Source organism: Perca fluviatilis, chromosome 19 (genome assembly GCF_010015445.1).
Source record: "Perca fluviatilis chromosome 19, GENO_Pfluv_1.0, whole genome shotgun sequence".
In the NCBI taxonomy this organism is placed as follows: domain Eukaryota; kingdom Metazoa; phylum Chordata; class Actinopteri; order Perciformes; family Percidae; genus Perca; species Perca fluviatilis.
Genome location: NC_053130.1, coordinates 20,809,585 through 20,831,613, shown reverse-complemented (window position 1 = coordinate 20,831,613; position 22,029 = coordinate 20,809,585).

The following is a 22,029-nucleotide window of genomic DNA, read 5'->3' as shown; positions in this document are numbered from 1 at the left end:
TTCCCCTGAAACAGAAGCTAATCCCAGGCCGGTGTTATGTGCCTTCTGGTTTTTTTATAAAATGGACCAACAGAGCCTGTTGCTCTGGACAGAGACCAGTGAAGGCTATTAGAAGCACTTTTCCGGTGATCACTTGCTTTACTGAGCAGCCTCCAACTGACAGAGACAACGTAAATGTGACGTGAGCAACGTGTCTGAAAGTTGTAAGTCTTCTGGTAGCTGTGCCAAGAGAAATATCAATCATTCCCAATCTTACAGAGACGGAGAGCGTAGGTATATGTACGGAGATAACATAGGCACAGGCTAATTATTGATCACTAACATGCTAGTTAACATTAGTAATTAAACCTAAACAGCTAACGTAAGTCCAAACTGCTTGCGACATTCTCCTGTACTATACGGTAATTCCTCTACTGTGCGACAGTAAGTCACTTGGTTATGACACAATCGTTAGCCTATTTTTATAAAAACATCTGCTACGGAGCCATAATGTGAGGTACAAGGTAATGGAGCCTTTTATACATTGTCGTGTTTCTTTAGAAATAAACAATGGACAAATAGTCTTTAAACGCTTCAGATGTAAAGTTATTTGCTGTCAAAGTGGCGCCAAAATGTATGCTAGTCAGTGGAATGCTAACGGGAGGTGATCTCTTTGTAGCGTCAAAATGGCGCCATAGGAGGTTCGAGTTCTGAAGCGAAGCTTACCCCCTGTACCGGGGTAATGTGCCTTCTGGTTTTTCCACCTACTGGTTTCCGAGCCTGTCCAGATGCCGTGTAAACCTATCAGCCTACCCACGTCAACAGATTCGCTACATATTCATAAACATTTTACTGGCCTTTGCATGTCGCAACTCAAATAAAAACTACACTGAACTGAACTGAATATCTGAGCCCTACATTACTATAACATTGTACAGCGGGAAAAATGTTTTTTAAAAGTAATTAGGATGATCCTTTCGCGCTGGATTCGAACCTTCCTCAGCAAAAATTTAAATATACAAGACTGCTTCATTGTCCACTACACTATCACATTTATCACATCAGTTGACATTTTCTTTTTTTTCAGTAGGCCATGAATCACTGTTTATCTGAGTACTCCGAAACAACAGGTTACCTTGATTTAGACTTAAAAACATAACTATATCATGCACTCCAACATTCTGCTAAACCTCTGCGCTATCCATGTACAAGGATTTGTCATAAATTATAGCAGGCAGCAGACGGATTCTGAAACAATGGGTCTAAAACAACAGGTTACCCTGGGCTGGAAACATGATATTGAGGCTCTCAAACAGCTAGGCTACAATAACAAATGTTCCGTGGATTTATGAAAAGAAGCAATATTTCTATTGACATGGCTCAAATGCCTAAATCTATGTTTCCAATAGCCTACAACGTTATGTTTGAATATGTAGTGAATCTGTTGACGTGGGTAGGTTGATAGGTTTACATGGCATCTGGACAGGCTCGGAAACCAGTAGGTGGAAAAACCAGAAGGCACATTACCCCGGTACAGGGCATGGATGTATGGGGCCAGGGCCAGCCAGCAGGACAGAAAACACTACAGGTGGGCTTTCACCGGCGACCCGATAGCTGCTGGTTAGTAAATATGCATGAACACTAAAAGCGTGAGGAAGCGTGGGATAATATGTGTATTGACACTGGGATGTCTAGCTACACAACTGTGTGAGTCAATTGACTTCAAAAAGTTCGCCACTTTACTCGAACTAAAGTTCAAAACACCTGTTGATGTATGTCTTCCTTAGTCTGTTGGCTATTTAGGTTTTTTCCTGGAACAGTTACTAACACATTTTGCACTTACTGCTGCATCTTGTGTAGACTGTTTACATACAGTATCTCACAAAAGTGAGTACACCCCTCACATTTTAGTAAATATTTCATTATATCTTTTAACACTGAAGAAATTACACTTTGCTACAATGTAAAGTATTAAGTGTACAGCTTGTATAACAGTGTAAATGTGCTGTCCCCTCAAAATAACTCAACACACAGTCATTAATGTCTAAACCGCTGGCAACAAAAGTCAGTACACCCCTATGTTAAATTCCCATAGAGGCAGGCAGATTTTTATTTTTAAAGGCCAGTTATTTCATGGATCCAGGATACTATGCATCCTGATAAAGTTCCCTTGGCCTTTGGAATTAAAATAGTCCCACATCATCACATGCCCTTCACCATACCTAGAGATTGGCATGGGGTACTTTCCATAAAATCATCTCTCAATGCAAATCAAACCAGCTATCAGGCTAACTGACATAAAACCATGCCAATCTCTAGGTATGGTGAAGGGTATGTGATAATGTGGAGCTATTTTAATTACAAAGGCCAAGGGAACTTTATCAGGATGCATAGTATCCTGGATCCATGAAATAACTGGCCTTTAAAAATAAAAATCTGCCTGACTCTATAGGAATTTAACATAGGGGTGTGCTGACTTTTGTTGCCAGCGATTTAGACATTAATGGCTGTATGTTGAGTTGTTTTGAGGGGACTACAATTACACTGTTATACAAGCTGTACACAGTGTAATTTCTTCAGTGTTGTCCCATTAAAAGATATAATTAAATATTTACAAACATGTGAGGGGTGTACTCACTTTTGTGAGATACTGTATTTGTGCTCATCATCATATGTACATTTTATGTACTGGTGTTATTGTTGAATACATTGTGAATACATATTTCTAAAATTGTATGATGTTTTTGTTGAGTTATTATTACACAATACTTTTTTCAGACCTTTTTGAATCTTGCCCCCAACAAATAACCCATATTACAAAAAAGACTAAAACTAAGTAAAAACTAAACTAAAACTAAGCATTTTCAAAAAATAAACTAAACTAGCAAACCCGCTTTAAAAACTAATTAAAACTAAACTGAATTTGAAAGCAAAAAGTCAAAACGAAATAAAATAGAAACTAATGAAAAATGCAAAACTATAATAACCTTGGAATACACACACGCACATGGCACTATCTGAATGTGCAAAACATAACAGAATATGTAACCAGAAATGTTGTTAGGCATACATTAAATTGTGAACAGAAATAATCGATTATGGCCCGGCTGATTATCGATGCAGCATCATTCATGTCCACGATTCGATGCATCGATTATTTGATTAATTTCAACACCTCTACTGAAAATCCTGGTGGACTACACATGCAAAATAGTCACTTGCTACCATCAAGTGTGCACTGCATCTCATTTATGAGAATAACAGAGCGTCTATGAGTCACTGTTGCTGTCAGCTGACAAATCACCAGCAATTCTGTTTTGCATTCAACGTGTTCAGTGGGATGTGCATGCTACCTCCTGTGTTTGAATTTTGTATGGTAATTGCCCACCATGACACCAAAACGGAAAATAGGATAGAAGCATTTTCCAAATGTGAATATATTGAAAAGCTACTGCAAAAAATATGAACATACTGTACATATACCACAGGCTTATGCGATTTATTATATGTTCAATGCATTTTACCAGCACTCTTCAAATTATACATTTGACTATCCTATTCCTATAAATGTATTTTCTCACTCTCTTCACCTGTCTTGCTCTCCGGTTTTTTTTTCAAACCTTAGAGTCTTGAGGTTTTTAATACATTATTGATTTGAAATGTCACATCCTAAAGATTTTCAAAACAATGAGTTAAAAGCCTGCTGTCACTGTGATTCAAAAATGGCTCAGCGGCAGTGTTGTGACTGGAGTGCAGTGATAAAGTGACGACCAGGCAGACACACTCTGAATAAGTGATTAATGGCCAGGAGGCTCTATTGTTCTTGTGCTTAAAGATTTCTTGTCTTTAACTTCATTAAACAGTTAGATCAAGTGTTTTTTCAACAGAGAGCTGTTTTGAAATGCCCACTGTTGGAGCGATGCCTGCTGTCTATAAATGTATATGACACTGTGGTTGAGGACAATAGATTAATCTGTGCGTAAATAAAATAAATGTATGGTAGTAATCCAATTCTAAATGTATTGATTTCCTCAGTTCACTATCAATGGATTTGTTATATATTCTAAAAAAAACAACAACAAAAAACTGTGTAATAATTTCCACTATGCAGGTCTCAATGCTTTCTCAAGATTATTGGTAGTTAAACTCACCCATCACACCATCATATTTAAGAAAAAAGTTGTATAACCTCAGTATTGTTATTATGTCCGTATTATGTCAGGTAAACCTTGTTCTCTAGTAGTAATGTAAAAGAAGGAAAGAACTGACTTATTTAGCCTTTCACCGTTTCACAGACATCAAGTTTTTATGAACCTGGCTCATCAAGACCTTTTCACTTTAGTTCTAGAGCCCTGCCGTTACAAAAAAATGGTAATGCAAACATACTAGATCTTAAAATAGGGATCACATAACATGACACTCATGTTTTGTGGTAAGAAAGGTGTTTGAAAATGAACTTTGAGTTATCAGTATGTAACCATGTTTTGGTGTTTGTTTCAGGAATGAAATAGTATGGTGTGCACCACAGGAGCAATTGACTCTCCTTCCCGTATTAAGGGGTTACAGCAGCAATTTTTCCAACAGTAATCACCCAATGCAGTAAGGGTGTGTATGATAAGGGTAGACACTACAGGGCAGCATAGTGTTTGTCTCAGCTCAAGATGCTGTCACAGACAGAGATAGGAATCAGGCCAATAGCTACCTGGCAGCACTGGAATGGAGTGGACTCTAAAAGTGCTTATACAAGTGAAACTATATAACACTTACCTGGAATGTCCACTGGACATGGCTTGTTTCCACTCTAGACTGGAAGCTTTTCAGAAACGTCTTCAGCAGCCAGGTTTTGTAGCATTTGTAGTTGCATTTTGTAGCTTTCTTTCTCTCTCTTTCTCTCTTCAAGTGGAGTATTCACAGCAATGCCTTTTTTTAACATTATACACATTTTCTTTTGTTTTTACAGTTTTTAATATAGGTCTGTCAGATACAGTACACAGCAAGCACTTACATAAAACACAACTTTTTGGACCCTGTCTGTTACACTTGTGACTGCTGAGAACTCATTCTCTGAGCATCACAATGGGACCAGAGATGCAGAATGGATCGCCCAGATGGTCAGCTGAGAGCAAAAGTTGGACGTTGGGTACACTTGATGACTTAGCACAGTGCATGGCTCTGGTGTCCTTCACATTTGTGTGTGTGTGTGTGTGTGTGTGTGTGTGTGTGTGTGTGTCTGTCTGTCTGTCTGTCTGTCTGTCTATCTATCTATCTATCTATTTAGCAGTGTCAATTAGACTTAGTCATCCGTAGGCCAGAAAGATTGCTTCTGAGCCAAAATTCTGTCCTCTCTTGGATTAATGCAGAAATTGCTTTTACGTGCATCAATAACCCCATGCATTAATGGAAAGACTTAACTTTTTTGTCCATAGAAGATGGGCCAGCAAAAACACCTAATACTAATAACTAATGATGAAGTATGTAGAAACCATGGTGAACCTCTGTAAATAAACCTCAGGAGAGAGGACATTCAAAGGGCAATCATTTGGAAAATAGTCTAAACATCACGTAAATGATTTTGCCTCCCCAAATAGAGGGCTCAACTAAATCCTGTTAATGTATTTCAACACTGAACCCTCTTTTAACTTGTCTTAGAAACAGATTTATTGGACATATCAAGCAGCTAAAAATGCAGAAAGTATAGTCCTGAAATCGAAAGAGCATAATAATGTGCTACAAAGATTAAAGTAAGAAGTAATTTCATAATTCAGAGCTTACTTGTACTTCAAGCACAGGAAGAAGACAATTAAAAGTGGTAAACAGCTGAAGGCAAAGGCTGGCTGCTTCCACATGTCTGTTCCTGACAGGATGAAAAATCAGCCGATTCACAGCCATCTTACTCCCCTGTCCTTTATGCGGGGAAGGGAAGAGGATCACCTCATTTTGTGGTTTTCGTCAAACTGCCAACCAGGGCCCAGGAACACACTTCATTAACCACTCCTATGGCAGAGGATGGTGGCTTTTCCAGACAGCAAACACAAATCTGAAGTCTTACGAAGACCACAATGCATTACACTGAATAGGCTTGTCACTCCTGCCCAGGTTCATTTCCTTTTAAGTGTGAGCTTAAGTCAATCAAAGGAAATGAGCTGAGAAACCCTGGCTATTATTTGTCAGTTTATCCACCGAGGTTATTTCATCACCACCCCTCCACACATCACCCAAGGAAGATGAGTAAGAACATATATTGGCCTTGGAACCACACACATATTAACCAGGCATACTTCTAGCAGTTGAGTGTAATGTTGTTTGTTTACAGACATTGAGCCCTAAGAACCACTGGTACAAACAGAATCCTCCTTAAGTAGGAAGTATGATTGATTTTAGACAATATGTTGCATTTTCAAAATTTCTTGTTAGAATTTTCTCTTAGGTACGAAAGAAATAGTAGAGTAGATTTTCACTAGCAAGGCCCACACCATCAACCAGATATGTTTTGAACAATTTAATAATGAAAGATGATTGGACGTAAAGTCGCTTGTAGTCATTATTGACTTAATGTTGACTGCATTTGGGGAGGCTTTGGTATGGAATCCGCCGTAGCACCAGGGCACAATGGACCCCCTTAGGACCTAAAGAAGAGGAGAAAGGAGAGGAACAGAAAAAGGTGGGAGGGAGGGGTGTAGAATGCGGGAGCAAATGAGAGGAGAGAGTGGGTATTCATAGGAATACTGGAAGAGGCGTGTTGGAGGTGTGGCCCTGCTCCTGAAACTCTGCTAGGTAGCGTCAATTCACCAGCAAGGACCACACCATCAACCAGATATGTTTTGAACAATTTAATGATGAAAGATGATTGGAATGCGAGGCATGGAATCGCTGGAATGTGAGACGTAAAGTTGCTTGTAGTCATTAGTGACTTGATGTTGACTGCGTTTGGGGAGGCTTTGGTATGGAATCCGCCATAGCACCGGGCACAACGGACCCCCCAAAACCTCCAGTTACTCAAAACAAGAACTAGTGGAGCAGAACGGTAAATGCTTTTTCTGGGTAAACGAGCAGTAAAACTTCACATTTTACGGTAATGCCGTTAAAATAGTAACCATGGCTTTTTTATTTATTTACTTGAAATGGTACATTTAATTATATATGCGGCGATTGTTAGCCTCTGGATAAAACAGCAGGGAGCAGTATCTGCCATTTGGAACAAATAGGGTTCAGTTATGATCACAGTGGGAGCTCTAGTTGTCGCCATCCATTGGCATTATCGAAGTGCTGATACCAATGAGCATAATGTATAGCGCAGGGGTGCTTAAACCTAAAGGAACAAACTGTATACATTAAACTTCATGAAGTTAATAAATATCTTAACCTCATTTTCATTTTGAATATGATTTATGAGTAATGCTACGTGTGTTAACATTTAAGTTTACAACATATGACTCTTGCTCTTGTCTTTCACAAACTGAGGCTGTGGGCCGTATGAAATCTGGCTGCAGGCCGGACTTTGAACGTACCTGATATAGTGTCTATCAGGATTAAGATTGCTGGACCCTGCCAGAAGATTGATGAATGTGGAGCACGTAACTGAGAATATCTGGACACTACGCTGCAATTGCACTACTTGCACAACTCTGACTAGGTCTGGGTTATGGAAATGGCAACGTCTAGCCCAGGGCCGGATTGGGACTCATTTTCAGCCCTGGAGTTTCATGCCTTAGACCGGCCCACTTTAGTTCACGACTGACTATATTAAAATGTAATTAAAACCTCAGAATATAAGTCTGCAATAGGCGCACTGTTCTCTACAGCCTTGTAATTCATTGTATTTTTGAAAAATATAATCATTTCCAATTCAGTGCAAAAACAGTAGCCTAAGTTTGGCTTCACAGTGAACACATAATGGGTCACTAGTAACACTTGGGCATAGAAAGTTGTTATATTGTAACTAATGTGATCACTGCAAAAAAAAGAAGCTTTTCTTATTTAGTATTTTTGTCTCGTCTCCAGTCCAAATATAAAAAAAAAAATCTTACATCAAGATGCATTTACTAAACAAGTATGAAAAAACACCTCAAAATTAAATCATTCTTTGCTTAAAACAAGCTACATTATCTGCCAATGGGGTTATTTTTTTTTTTTTTTTCAGAAAACAAGACAATGTCTTATGCCATTTCACTTGTCTATTAAATGTATCTTTAATTAAGAATATTTAGATATTTGAACTGGCAACAAGTAAGATACTAAGTAAGAAAAGCATTTCTTTCAGTGATAATGTTTGCTTATTCACACACTATGGTACAACAGCAGCTTACCTGTGTCTTTCACAGTGAGAGCATTATAGTCTCTTCACAACTGGGTCCTGGCTCTGTTTCTGACACTAAATTAAATTTTTTACATTTATTTCTCAGCACAAATATCCCCTTTTTACAAAGCTTTCAAATCAAGTCAAGTCAGTTTCATTAATGTATTGCTGAATCATCAGGTATCATTAATTATCTCAGGGCATTTTTCATTTCATTTCTTCATTACTATTAGTTCTTCTGAATGACAATCCTACCTTCCCATTCTGGTGTGTTGGGCTCATGACTGGAGCTTGGTAACGTTACCGGGCCTTGCTCTTCACTGTTAGCAGCAAACCGGACTAGAGGTGGCTGCTGCTGAAGAGCTACAAGAAAAAGTTTGATACATGAACGATGATTTGCAGACAACAACGTTGTTTTGCGAGGTCGCTAGCATCTTGCACTGCTCCTAACTACCTTAACGTTAGCTTATTTACCGGCCTCGTCATCTTCATTTGTTTTTTTGAGGAAAAATGTGCTCAGCTTAGAACATTTGGCTGCGTCAGTTTCCAAAGCTTTCTTCTTTTTTATTCTGGCCTTTTCAGCGCCGCCTTTGCGCTTCCTGTTATCCATTTTTATCTGACTTTTTCTGTTTTGAGCAACTTGCAAGGTGCCATGTCGGGGGCGGTGCCAGGGAGTCAAAAGATAATCACGTCATCATTATCCTGCAGGCTGCACTATGCGAGAAAATATAAAATAAAAAGAGTGGGACTGCGGTAAAATAATAAATAAAAAGAGTGGGACTGTGGTAAAATAATAAATAAAAAAGTGGGGCTGCTGTGAGTGCAGGCAGCCTAGGCTCATCTGAGTGCCATGACAACGGCCCTCGCGGCCAAAAAAACAGACCAGCCCACCGGGAATTTTCCCAGTGCTCCCGATTAGCCAATCCGGGCCTGGTCTAGCCTCAGCTGGAGCTGGGGGGGTTGCCAGCATCCCGTACTGCGTGCCCCTGTTGGAGCCGTGGTTGTTGGAAGTGAGCAGCAGCATTCCGGTGCCCTGGTGTGATGGCTGGTGCTGGATGCCGAGAGGTCCGACATCCTGTTGATGAATGCTCTTAGTGGTGTAGGTTGTTGGTACTGGTGGATTACTGAATTTCTGGTGGTTTTTCTTCTTGTTGATGATCCTTTTAGTTGTTTCTGATGCTTTTCTTTCTTAATGTCTTTTTTTTTTTTCTCCAATCTGTTTATTAGATTTTCTGACAATAATGACAAAACAAAAAACAGTGCAAAGGTGGTCCAAGCAGGGTATCATGCATATGTTACAACAAAGAGTACTATTAAGACAGTACAAGCACTTAGAAATAAGACAGGGAAATAAATAAATAAATCAGGAAAATAAAAAATAAAAATAAATAATAAAAAAAAATAATAATAAATAAAAAAATAAAAAAGAGGTGGTCTGTGGGCCAGTCTGTTGCTCCTCATATCATTTCAGTAGGTACATCACTCAGGGATATTTGGAAAATACACGTCTTGGATGTATTGAAAGAAGAGGTCCCATATTTTCTTAAATTTTCTCAGTGAGCCCCTTAGTATACACCTAATTATTTCCAATTTGACAAACCCAAGGACTTCCCTCAACCAACGGGTATGTGAAGGTGGTGCCGGAGATTTCCACTGTAATAAGATCAAGCGCCTGGCGAGTAGGGTGACAAAAGCTACGAAGCCTTTTTCTGAGGTAGAGAGTGATAGCATAGGTGGAGTTACGCCAAATAATGCTACCATAGCATTTGGATCAATTGCTTTCCCGATGACCTTGGACAATGAATTAAAGATTTCTATCCAGTAAGCTTTTAGAGTGGGGCAAGACCTAAACATGTGGACATGGTTTGCAGGAGCATGCTGACATCTATCACAAGTTGGGTCGATATCATTATAAATTTTGGAAAGCCTAACTTTGGTAAAGTGGGCACAGTGTATAATTTTGAACTGAATCAAACCATGTTTTGCACAGATAGATGACTTGTGTACATTATCAAGAACATTGTTCCAGAGTTCTTCAGTGATCTTTTCTCCCAGTTCCTCCTCCCAAAGTGTCTTAACTGAGTTTAAAGAACCTAAATGCATGGAATGTATTAGAACATAAATATGTGACCTCATTCCCCTGAGTGCGGGCGTTGGTTTAAGGAGAGAGTCCACTGGCGAGTCAGATGGTAAATTAGGAAATTGAGGGAATCGGTTCCTGACAAAGCTGCGAATCTGTAAATACCTGAAGAAATGTTGTTTCGAGAGGGAAAATTTCTCCGTTAACTGCTGAAATGATGCAGACGTGTTATTAATGTATAGATCTTTAAATGTCTTAATACCTAGATTGAACCAGGCATTAAATGCACCATCTGCTAAGGAAGGGGGGAAAGTATGGTTCGCAATTATTGGGGCGGCTGTAGAAAATGTTTGCAGACCAAAATACCTTCTGAACTGATTCCAAATTCTCATGGACGATTTAACAATTGCATTCTTGGTGTAGGGACCAGTAGGGCTCTTAATAGGAGAGTGAGCTAATGCTGAAAGTGACACTGGCTCACAGGAAGCAGCTTCCATCTTAAGCCAGACGGGTGGGGAGCTGTGTAAGCTAAAATGTAACCAAAATTGTATTATTCTAATATTGGCTGCCCAATAATAAAATCCAAAATTTGGTAGTGCCATTCCACCCAGTGCCCTCGGCTTCTGCAAGAACTGCTTCCGTATCCTTGGCGTCTTCCCACCCCAAATGAAACCTAGAATCATGGCATCAATTTTACGAAAAAAGGTAAATGGGAGAAAAATGGGTAAGCACTGAAATAGATATAAAAATTTAGGGAGGATGTTCATTTTGACAGAGTTAATTCGGGCAGCCAAAGACAGATTTAACACTGACCATCTGTCAAAATCTTTTTGCACGCCGGTTAGAAGTGGGTCAAAGTTAGCTTTATAAAGATCCTTGAATTTAGCAGTCACCTGAACTCCTAGGTAGGTAAAACTATGTTTTGCAGTTTTAAATGGCAAGGTATGAAGTGGGTATTCAAGTGCCGCCCTATTCAAGGGAAATAACTCGCTTTTATTTAGATTTAATTTATAGCCAGAAATGACACCGAATGAGTTAAGGACAGAGAGAATCACAGAGACCGAGAGGTTGGAGACATAAAGAAGAAGATCGTCGGCATAAAGAGAGACTCTTTGTTCCACTCCGTTTCTGACAATACCTGTGATGCGGGGGTCACTCCAAAGCGCAATGGAGAGGGGCTCAATAGCTAAGGCAAAGAGTAGGGGGCTCAACGGACACCCCTGACGGGTGGAGCGCTGAAGGGGAAAATATTCGGATTGGGTGTTATTCGTCCTCACTGAAGCTAGGGGGGATGAATATAATAGCTTCACCCACGAGATGACGCCACCGCCAAAGCCAAATTTCTCCAACGTATAGAAAAGATATCCCCACTCCACGCGATCGAAGGCCTTTTCCGCATCCAAGGAAATCACAACAGAGGTCGTGGGGGAGTGGTAGATTGTGTTAAAAAGTCGCCTCAGGTTAAAAAAAGAGTGCCTATTCCTAATGAATCCAGTCTGGTCGGGGGAGATAACAGTTGGCAACACAGCTTCCAAGCGTAGGGCAAGCATTTTGGATAACAATTTGAAATCTACATTTAACAAGCTAATTGGCCGGTAAGAGGAACAAGAGAGGGGATCTTTATTCTTTTTTAGAATAAGGGAGATAGAAGCTTGATTAAGTGTTGGGGGTAAACTAAGAGATTGAAATGACTCATTATACATATCTATCAAAACAGGGGCTAATTTATGTTGAAATTTATTGTAAAACTCTATCGGGTACCTGTCTGGGCCTGGGCATTTGCCACCCTGCATAGCTGTAATGGCAGCAGCGAGCTCCATATTACTCATCGGGCTCTCCAACCGTTGGGCCATGTCCGGATGGACTAAAGGGACTTGAAGCGACTCAAAAAAGGTGGAGAAATTGTGTGTATCAGCATTGGATTCAGATGTATAAAGAGAAACGTAATAATCTTTGAATTCATCATTGATTGTTTTATTATCGATTGTAGTGCCAGAAGGTGTCCGAATTTGGGAGATTTGGTGGGAGGATGCAGTTTGCCGTAATTGATGTGCCAATAACTTGCCAGCTTTGTCTTCCTGTTCATAATAATTACTTCTGGATTTAAGCAGTAATTCAGCGGTAAGGTCTGTAGTCAGTGTGTCAAACTCTGATTGTAAAGAGAGACGCTCCCTATACTATACACATCTGGAGTCGGTGAGATGGAATATAGGTTATCCAGCTGAGCAATACGCCTCGTTAAGTTGATCACTTTTTCCCTCCTTTGTTTATTCTCATGATTTACATAGGAGATTATCTGCCCTCTAATGTACGCCTTTAATGTCTCCCAGAGCAACGATGCTGAGATGTCAGGGGTCTTATTTATACTTAAAAACATATCAATTTGGGCAGAAATCATCCCCACAAAGTTATCATCTGAAAGCAATCACGTATTGAAACGCCAGGGGGTACGCGAATGCGCGTGACCTCCAAAGTGAATATTCACGGTGACAGGAGCGTGGTCAGAAATGACAATAAGCTCATATGAACATGAGCTCACCGAGGGGAGAATTCTGTTATCTACCAAAAAATAGTCTATACGACTGAATGAGTGGTGTACGGGAGAGAAAAAGGAATACACTTTGCAAGTAGGATTGAAAAAAAGCCAAGGATCCGACATTGCGAACTCATTCATAAAAGTTCTGACTGTCCTAGCAGACCTAGAAGGGGTAGCAGCCTTTGTTGAGGAGCGGTCTAATTCTGGGCTAAGCCAACAGTTAAAATCGCCACCTAGTAGGAGGAAGCGCGAGGACATGTCAGGAAGGCTGGAAAAAAGCTGCCTAAAGAAATCAGCATTATCCCAATTAGGGGCATAAATATTCACTAATAAGACTGGGGAATCATACATTCTGCCAATGCCAATAAGATACCTTCCATTCGGATCAGAGATTACATCAGAGCATATAAACGGAACAGATTTATGCAATAAGATCGCAACCCCTCTAGACTTACTATGGAATGATGAGTAATAGGCATGTCCAATCCACCTGCACTTTATCCTTGAGTGAAAAGATGGTTTAAGATGTGTTTCTTGGAGATAGATTACCTGGGCTCCCAAGTGTTGTAGATGACTCATGACCTTGCCACGCTTTACTGGAGAATTAAGACCCTTGCAGTTCCAACTAATGAATTTCAGTGCATTTCCAACAATGTTTAGAGCTAGCCCGGACTGGGCCATTTAGAGCACATGAAAGAGTGTAAAATATCAAGGTATTAGTGACAGCGGCAGGCAGACCGACCACACAGCAAAAAAGGGGATTATACAGACCAACAACAAAACCTACAGAAAAAGGAACAAACCTATAAATCACACACCATAAGTTAACAAAACCCAGATCCCACTCCGCCCCCTGCACAAGTATCTCCCCAAATGAGATGCGTGCCAAAAACTCTCTGAACACAAAAACTCCTAAATGCTCCATGGTAGCCCTAGTAAACTCAATGCTACCTGAGAAAAATGTGACATGAAAATTGAAAATAGTACTCAGAACAATCAGCCTGGGAAATGTAGCCCCCCGTCAGAGTAAACAGTCCTGAATTCCGTCATGGGCGACTCACACTAAAGCAGTGGCTATTTACAGTTTTTATTAATAAAGCCAGTAGCCATTGTAGGATCCTCAAACCTGTGTGAAGTCCCGTCTGGCATGGTGACTCTCAGAATCGCCGGGAAGAGAAGGCCGTACCTGACCTCTGGGAAGGAGCGAAGGCTGCGTTTAGCAGCGCCGAATGCAGCCCGCTTCTTGGCGATGGAGTCTGTGTAATCCGGGAAAATGGAAATCCTCTTGCCTCGGTAGAGAAGAGAGGTTTCCCCAGCTCGCTTAAATATCAGACTCCGCACATGAAAGAAGTGAACTCTAGCAATAATGGCTCGCGGTGGTTTCCCTTCGCCTGGCTTTTCCCGTCCAGATCGGTGTGCACGGTCAAGCAGCGGCTTCTCCGTCAGTTTAAGCACGTCCTGGAGGAGCTGGGTGACGAAGTCGGTGGTATGGGGTCCTTCCACTCCCTCTGGCACACCAATGATGCGAATGTTAGTTCTCCTGGATCTACCTTCTAGATCCTCCTGCTTCTCCTCCAAACGTTTCACCTTCGAGGTCAGTGTGCCGACTGCAGCCTCCAGATCGCTTATATTAGCACCGTGGTCGGTAGCTGTCCGCTCCAACTCATTCACGGCCACTTCATGAGCTTCCACTGTGCGCTGAAGAGGTTCAATTAGGCTTTTAAATTCTTGCCTCACTGAAGATATTTCGGAGCGCAGGCTTGTCGACAGCGCGTCAATTTTCCCGAAGATGTCACTCCTGAGGGAATCCATCATGGCCTGTAGGAGTGTAGCATCAAGGGGGTTAGCAACGTTAGCTTCCTCCATTGTCGGTGTAGCAGAGTGCGGTGTTTTGCGGCCTGCCTTCGCGGAGTCTTGCTTTGGCTTGGACATAGCGGGCATTCGGTCAAAAATCAAAATGAGACCGCTAGGAAGATTCCCAAGTTAGTTCAAAATTGTTTCGGACGGATTTTGCAAAATAAAGTACAATAAAAAGTCTATTTAAGTCACATTATCTCAGAGCTGTAAGGGGACACGTCTACTGCCTTCCGTGCTCCATAGCGCCCCCTTTCTTAATGTCTTTGAGCAGGAGAATGTGAATGTCTCTTTAACGGGCTCTGACGTCATGACATGTTGCGGGAGTGAGCGTGATGACATCATCTGGAAGAAAGTTTGTGTTTACTGAGAGATGGGTTTGGTTTGCAAGTTTGACATAAACGTATTGAAATGTTTCGCATTATTGTACTTTATGGTATGGAGAATTCGTCCTCTCGTAGTGTTTTGTGTAGAGCGGCAACTGTCAGGTTGGATATTTTTGAAGACTTCAGGTTGACGGGGGACCCCGCTGGAGCATGGTGATGCTGCGATGCGTACTGAGTTTTCAGCATGATGGCGGGGATTTTAAAGTTTTCCTTGGAGGCGATGTAGTTGGAGGCGATGTAGTTGGGGAAAGTGGCAAAACTGTTCTGGATTCGCCTGGTGAACTGTAGTAGTTGTGAATGTTAAGGAAAGAGAAACCAGGTGGGACTTGGACCAAACAAGAGACGTTGTTTGATGGACCCACTCGCTTCATGGATAAGCTATGGATGTTGGAAAGCGGGGTCTGGCACAAAGCAAGGATGGTTTCTCGTCAGAGGGAAACGGTGAGGTGACGTCCACTCTGGAGATGAGGTGAGTAACGTTAGATGAATAAGTTTGTATTGTTACTAGATGGATCGCTAGTCATTTTCTTTATTTAGAGCGTTTGAAATGGTGTGTGTGTGTGTGTGTGTGTATGTGTGTGTGTGCGCGCTTGGTCTGGTGCAGAATGGGGGAGCGAATGAGAGGAGAGGGTTAGGTGGGTATTTATTGGAATACCGGAAGAGGCGTGTTTGAGGTGTGGCCCTGCTGCTGACACTCTGCTAGGAAACATCAAATATGGGTGTGTTGCTTCATTTACCATTGAGACATGAAACACTATCCAGGTAAATCAGTTTGAATAACAGATCCAGGAGTTTGAAGGCTTGTCAGATGCAAAAACAAGGTAAACAGTATAAATTCAGCGTTCATTTTACCAAGTAAGGTGACACTATTGAACAGAAATGGTTGAGCTCATTTGATTAGCCACCGCAGCGTTTTGTGGAATGAGGTCGTATTGCGTTGTGGCAAAAGTTGAGCCAGGTTTAACCCTTTTGCACTCTGCGATGGCACCTCTGCTGCATCGCTAGACTGGCCTCATTCAAATGGATGAGGGGGCTGCATTTTTTCATGCAGGGCTTATATATCAATTTGCACACCTCCTCATGAATGACAAGACTCTGGAAGCCCTAGACGTAACGATGATATTAAGTTTCTACCAGAGTTGTGGTTATGCCATGACAGAGCTAAGAGTGTTGGCTGAATCCGACTCACACAAGCAGTCTCAGAGAAAAATGTAAGACGTATGAAGATGATGATACAAACTGTTCTTGCATGCGGCCCATTGGGTCCCACATGCAGACTGTGCATCCATGTCCAATGCTCCCTCTTTCCCTATTGTCATGTGCAAAGATTGGAGTACTTGAATTATAACAATAACATGTACACCAACATGTACGCCAATGGGGTGCACTGTCTCATTTGTATGGTCATTATTCACAGTAATATCAACAATCCTCCACAGCATCCTCAATTAAATGATTGTTCATTGATTTATTTTCAATTATTCACTGCCGGTCTCTTTTTGCTGCTAGTTATTGCCGCCCTATCTGACATTGCTGGGGGAGGTGAGGGGGAAGCAGGTGGGATCCTAATGTTTTCTGAAGAGACTCACTGTTTGAGTCGTTGAAAACACATATCTGACTATAAATGCACATGCAACCTCAGCATCATTGCTCCATATATTCCATCTTACAGCATTAATGTTTGATGTAAACATACAGCACAATGAGTGGTAATTATTCTCTCAGTATGGACTAAATGGCACCAACCTTCTTTGCAATTCATGTAATGGCACCAAGTCCGATTCTTGAGTGAGTGCAATAAAAGCAAAGCCACAATTTATGCTCCCACATTCACTCCACATTTACGCCATAGCATAAGTAATCTTGGTATACACCATAGCTCCTCTTTATTCATGCCAAGTACACACATTTATTCTCTTTCAGCTCTCCACTCCACCAAATAATTTTATTGTCTCAAAGACTAGTGTTTGTTTTTTATTATTCATTTTTCTCATAAAATGGGGTAATATACAATCTGTCATTCTCTGACAGGTCATTCTCAGGTATTTGAGAACATGGGCACTCTTAATACTGTTGTAGAAAATGACAGGTAAATCCTTAACCATCAAATTGTTTTCTGCTACAGACATCAACTCAAGGTTTCAGCAAACCTACAGTAGTGATGAGCAAACTTACTCAGGCACGAGCTGCATTAAACAGAGGAAAATATTGTCAAAATGATAGCTGGGGAATAGGGCAAATTGTGTAACCTACATTACATATATTTTCTAGGTAGATAGGCTTTCTGACCCCACCAACATATTTAAACAGATGTCAGTACAGGGTCTGCAAAGATTGTCCTCCACTTTTTCATTATCTGTACACTTGATGCACAGACTTGAAACATGAAGTAACCCCCTGCTTCAGAGCTGAATGTATTAATTTAATGAAGACATTTAAATTGGAAATACGTATTACCTTCCCACTATTTGAGATTCTGTATTTAGACTGTATCTGTAGGAAAAGGGAGCCTTTCAGTGATCAATTTTGAAAATGCTAATTTTATCTCACTCATTTAATTCTCTGCCAATATCTATAAAATTGATTAAGACTTTAAAGAGTGGGTATCCTTCCTCTTAAAATATTTAATTTCCCATTTCTCTAATCAAGACGTACTCTGGCAGCAATGAGTGTCTGCCAGGCAGCAGGGTGGAGGAGCTCACCCATGTGATAAACAGATCTGGTATAGTGGCATAAAGAATATCTCCATGAAGAATGACAACGAGAACAATTGGCACCCCAGCTGGATTCAAGATTACCCACATGCAAGTGTCAAATGAAGACTGATCAGTGATGGATATGGGTGACAAAAAAACCTCAACATAAAAAACATACAAAACCATATGAATGAGGTCAGGGATCTCATTATGTGGGGTGATTAAATGCTTGAGTTAGCATGAGTCCAATAGCGAGAGTGTGAAAGTCTCCCTGTGAGACAGTCAGGCTGTTTATATTGAGCACATTCTCCAACAGCTGATTAAAACACAAAGTTAGAAAAAGTACATTCTTGAAGCAACATAAAAGATAAGTCTGGTGATATGATGTTCTATATTTTTCAACACCAAATCCCATGAAAAGACCAAAAATCAATAATGTAATGATGCTACTAAGTATTGTGTATAGCCAACGCCTGATAAAGCTGATTCATCTGTGCTTTAGAGGACCAGTGTTGTTCAAAAACACACCAATGAGCAAAACACAGGGCTTTCAAGCGGGGGAGCGGAGTTTGTGAAGTTAAGGGAAAAACACAAGATTTTAACCCAGGAAACAAGTGTTTGTGTCCCAGGAGTACTACTTCACGGTGCCGGTGTTTTAACCCAAACCACAAACTTTTTTTCTAATCTTTACTAGACTTACCTCTCATGTTTCCGCATGACGGTCAGCTTTTTTGTGGCTAACTTATCCGTCACGGCTGCTGTCACGACTGTCACCTCACAGTCACCTTTTTGCACATTGAAATATTTCTTCATTACCATAAACGCACACACTGTAGTTTATTTTGAGTCGATCCAACATAGACTGTCCTGCTGAAGATGAGAAGACTCTCATTTTTGTCCGAGAAAAGTGCTATATGAATATATTTTATTGTTATTATATACGTTAGAAATTAAGCTATAACTAGCAGCTGGTTAGCCTAGCCTATAGCATACAGACTGGAAGCAGGAGGAAACAACTAGCATGAGTCTCTCCAAAGTTTAAGAATATGACTACCAGTGCATCTAAAGGTCACTAATTCCACCTTGTTTGTTTAATATGTACACAAACTGAAATGTGGCAGGAATGCAGGCTGTGTAGACATTGTGTTACAGGGACATCTGTGGAGCAACTATTTTCTGACAAACACTTAATCACTCCGCCGAGCACATCTGTGTGGCGCCTCAGATGGCAACCTCACTTTACCACAACCCACTGTTGTCTGGCTGTTGTCTGGCAATGAATAATTACAACACGCAACTCGACTTTAAAGCTCAATCTAACATTTTTATATTTCTGTTTGTGTATATAAAATAAATAAAGTAGATGCATGTTAACTAGCATGCTTTATACATGTTGGTAAAACTATTTTTAATCTTGCAAAATCACGTAGCTGTTTTCTTCACACGAAATTAAGGTAATCCTTCTGGCTCCAGCTCCAAACCTTGAAAGATATCAAAATGCTTAACTATTCCCCAAAAAACTTTTCTAAATGTATTCCTCAACAAATGCACTTTTTACTCTTGTTTGAGGAACTTTTGCTGAAAAGTGTTTCAAAGAAATTATTAAATGAAATGATATACAGATATAAGATTTATGTTTTCAGTAAAAAATAAATGGGCTTGGGGCAGAGTGCCACAGAAAGGCTAGGGTCTGTCATCCATCGTATTTGCCGACAATAACACAATAGATTATCATTAGTTGTGTTAAACCCAAAAATAATATTTAAAAATATGATTTAGAAAGAAATCTGCAGTGGACATAATGTATACATCACATTTAAAAATATGTTTTAGAAAGAAATCTGCAGTGAACATAACGTATACAACAAATACTGAATACCATGTGTGTCATATACTGCAGCCCAAAGTGTTTTTTACAATAAATCCATAGTCATTCCTGTAGGTAGAAATGTCATGCTGCTAAGGTTCACCTTCATCTTTCCATATCAGCTGGGTGATATCCTCACTTAGCTAAATTAGCTCAAGTCAAGCTTGGCTTTAATGTGCAGAAACGAATGGCATTCCAGTGAAGAAGTCAAGCATTGATTTGTACAGTCCGTCTTCAATGTCTGTAATGAGAATGAACAACCAGGCCTCTGCACAAGGCCACAAAAAAGGCCAACAGCCGGAAAAAAAATCCAATCCTATAATTTGACCCTGAGTTCTTCAATACAAAGCCTGCTATGTTTTACACTGTAACATTTAGGTTGTCATGTTAATGGCATGTTCAAGTGGGTCGGGTGACATTTCACAGAAGATGATAATAAATCAGAGACAAACTATCAGACAATATAATGGGTTGATATTCATTCATGCCTGCCTCCCTCTCAGCAATGACAGTGTGTGTGTGTTTGTGAATGTACTGAACTGTGTTAAAAAAAAATATAGAAAAGTGACAAGTGAAAACAAAATAGTGAGGGAGAGAGAGGTTTAGAGATAGACTTGAAACATGTAGCCCATCTTTTAGTATAAGAAGATATGGAGATTTGCTTTGGAGGTTGGATGGAGTGATGAAGTAGGCTCAGATAAGGGCTGCGGAGGATTATTCAATCAATCATTTGGTGCCATATCTTTACACAGCTTGTCTGAAAAGACACAGGAAGTAGTCAGTGCCTCACAGGATAAAAGCAGAGAAAAATGAGACTGGGTCACTCCAGTTCACAAAAGCTGCCCCGCAAGCATTGTGTAGGAGAATGTAATTATGGGAGATTGTGACTGTGTGCATGCCACATTGCTGATTCAGGATAAGGACACTTTAAATAACTTGTACACTTATGTAACTTAGATAACATTATTCCAAATTTAAGTATTAAAGAACACTTTTTGTGTTAATAAAATTTTAATAATACACATTAGAACTGCTGCATTTAAAGTGGAGACAAAAATGAGGCAACTTAATATGTCATGCATGATTGATAACTTCTAAAAGCATGCTGAGAGTACATCAGGGGAAAACAGATATTAAGCCCCGTGCTTGGTATCCACAGCATAAAAATCACCCGCAATATAATGCACAATATGTGACATAAATGTAAACAAAAGGGTTGCTCGCAAAACATAAATGGAAGTCGGAACCTGCTGTCACTCCCATTTAATTGACATATCGTCAGTATATGGACAAATAATGGATACAAATTATTTACATTTTGGGAAATGACTTACTTGCCTATTTGCTGAGAGATTGATACCCCTGTCATGTCAAGAGTTGTATAAATCTTCTCAAGAAAGCAGTGGCGGCGCCAGAGATGTTCTTTTGCTGGTGCTTTGGGGTTGCTGGACGTTTCAGTGAGGGTGCTCTGAAATTTTGAGTTTCCCTTGACACAAATAGGCTAACGTTACACACACTCGCGCAGATACCCACCCACCTCCGCCCGCGGTTTACTGAACGAGCGAACGAGAGAGATTGATTTAAAGTTGCCGATACAACAGCACCATAGAACTCTGATTAGCCCACCAAACATATTTCAAATACCAGCCAACAAGCCGGGTTCAAACAAGCATTACTACAGCTCTCATATAGTGGCTCAGAAGAGTAATGCAGCAGGCCAAATACACCACACACAGCCAAGCACACACAGAAACACACACGCGCATGTATCCTCACACAGTTTTCACACTTGCATGTATGGTCAAAATACTGTAGTCATATCTGTAGTGACTTAATATATCTAAATAAGCCACTGAGGGCGAACACGTTTTCTGGGCTAAAAATAAACCGATGTCCAGTGCGCTGTGTAACTTTAGATTCGGTGATCCATTTATTCCCATTTCTGTAAAACACATGTTTACTGTAATGTTTTTCTACGAGACAGAGATAAGAGTAAAGTTCTTGTATGGACCCCTATCAGCTGACTCACCCACTGTGGCCTGTGGTCTAATGTCATGTACAGCAGGGTGACGTTAAGCATCCTCAACAGCAATCACGGCCGTGGTCAGGTTACCTTCCTCCGGCTGCTTTTCTTCGTCCCGGTTGGTGACAAGTTCACCATATCTCTCAGTCTCATTTACAGGTTTTGATAAAGTCTCCACACCTTGACGTTTAGGGAGTAAAAAACTATCCATTGCTGGCGTTAGACTCACTTCTCTAATCCTAACGTCTCCAAATATTGAGCTCTTCTTCTTCTTTGTGAATACGTTACTGCGGAAGTAAGGTCAAAAGTTCA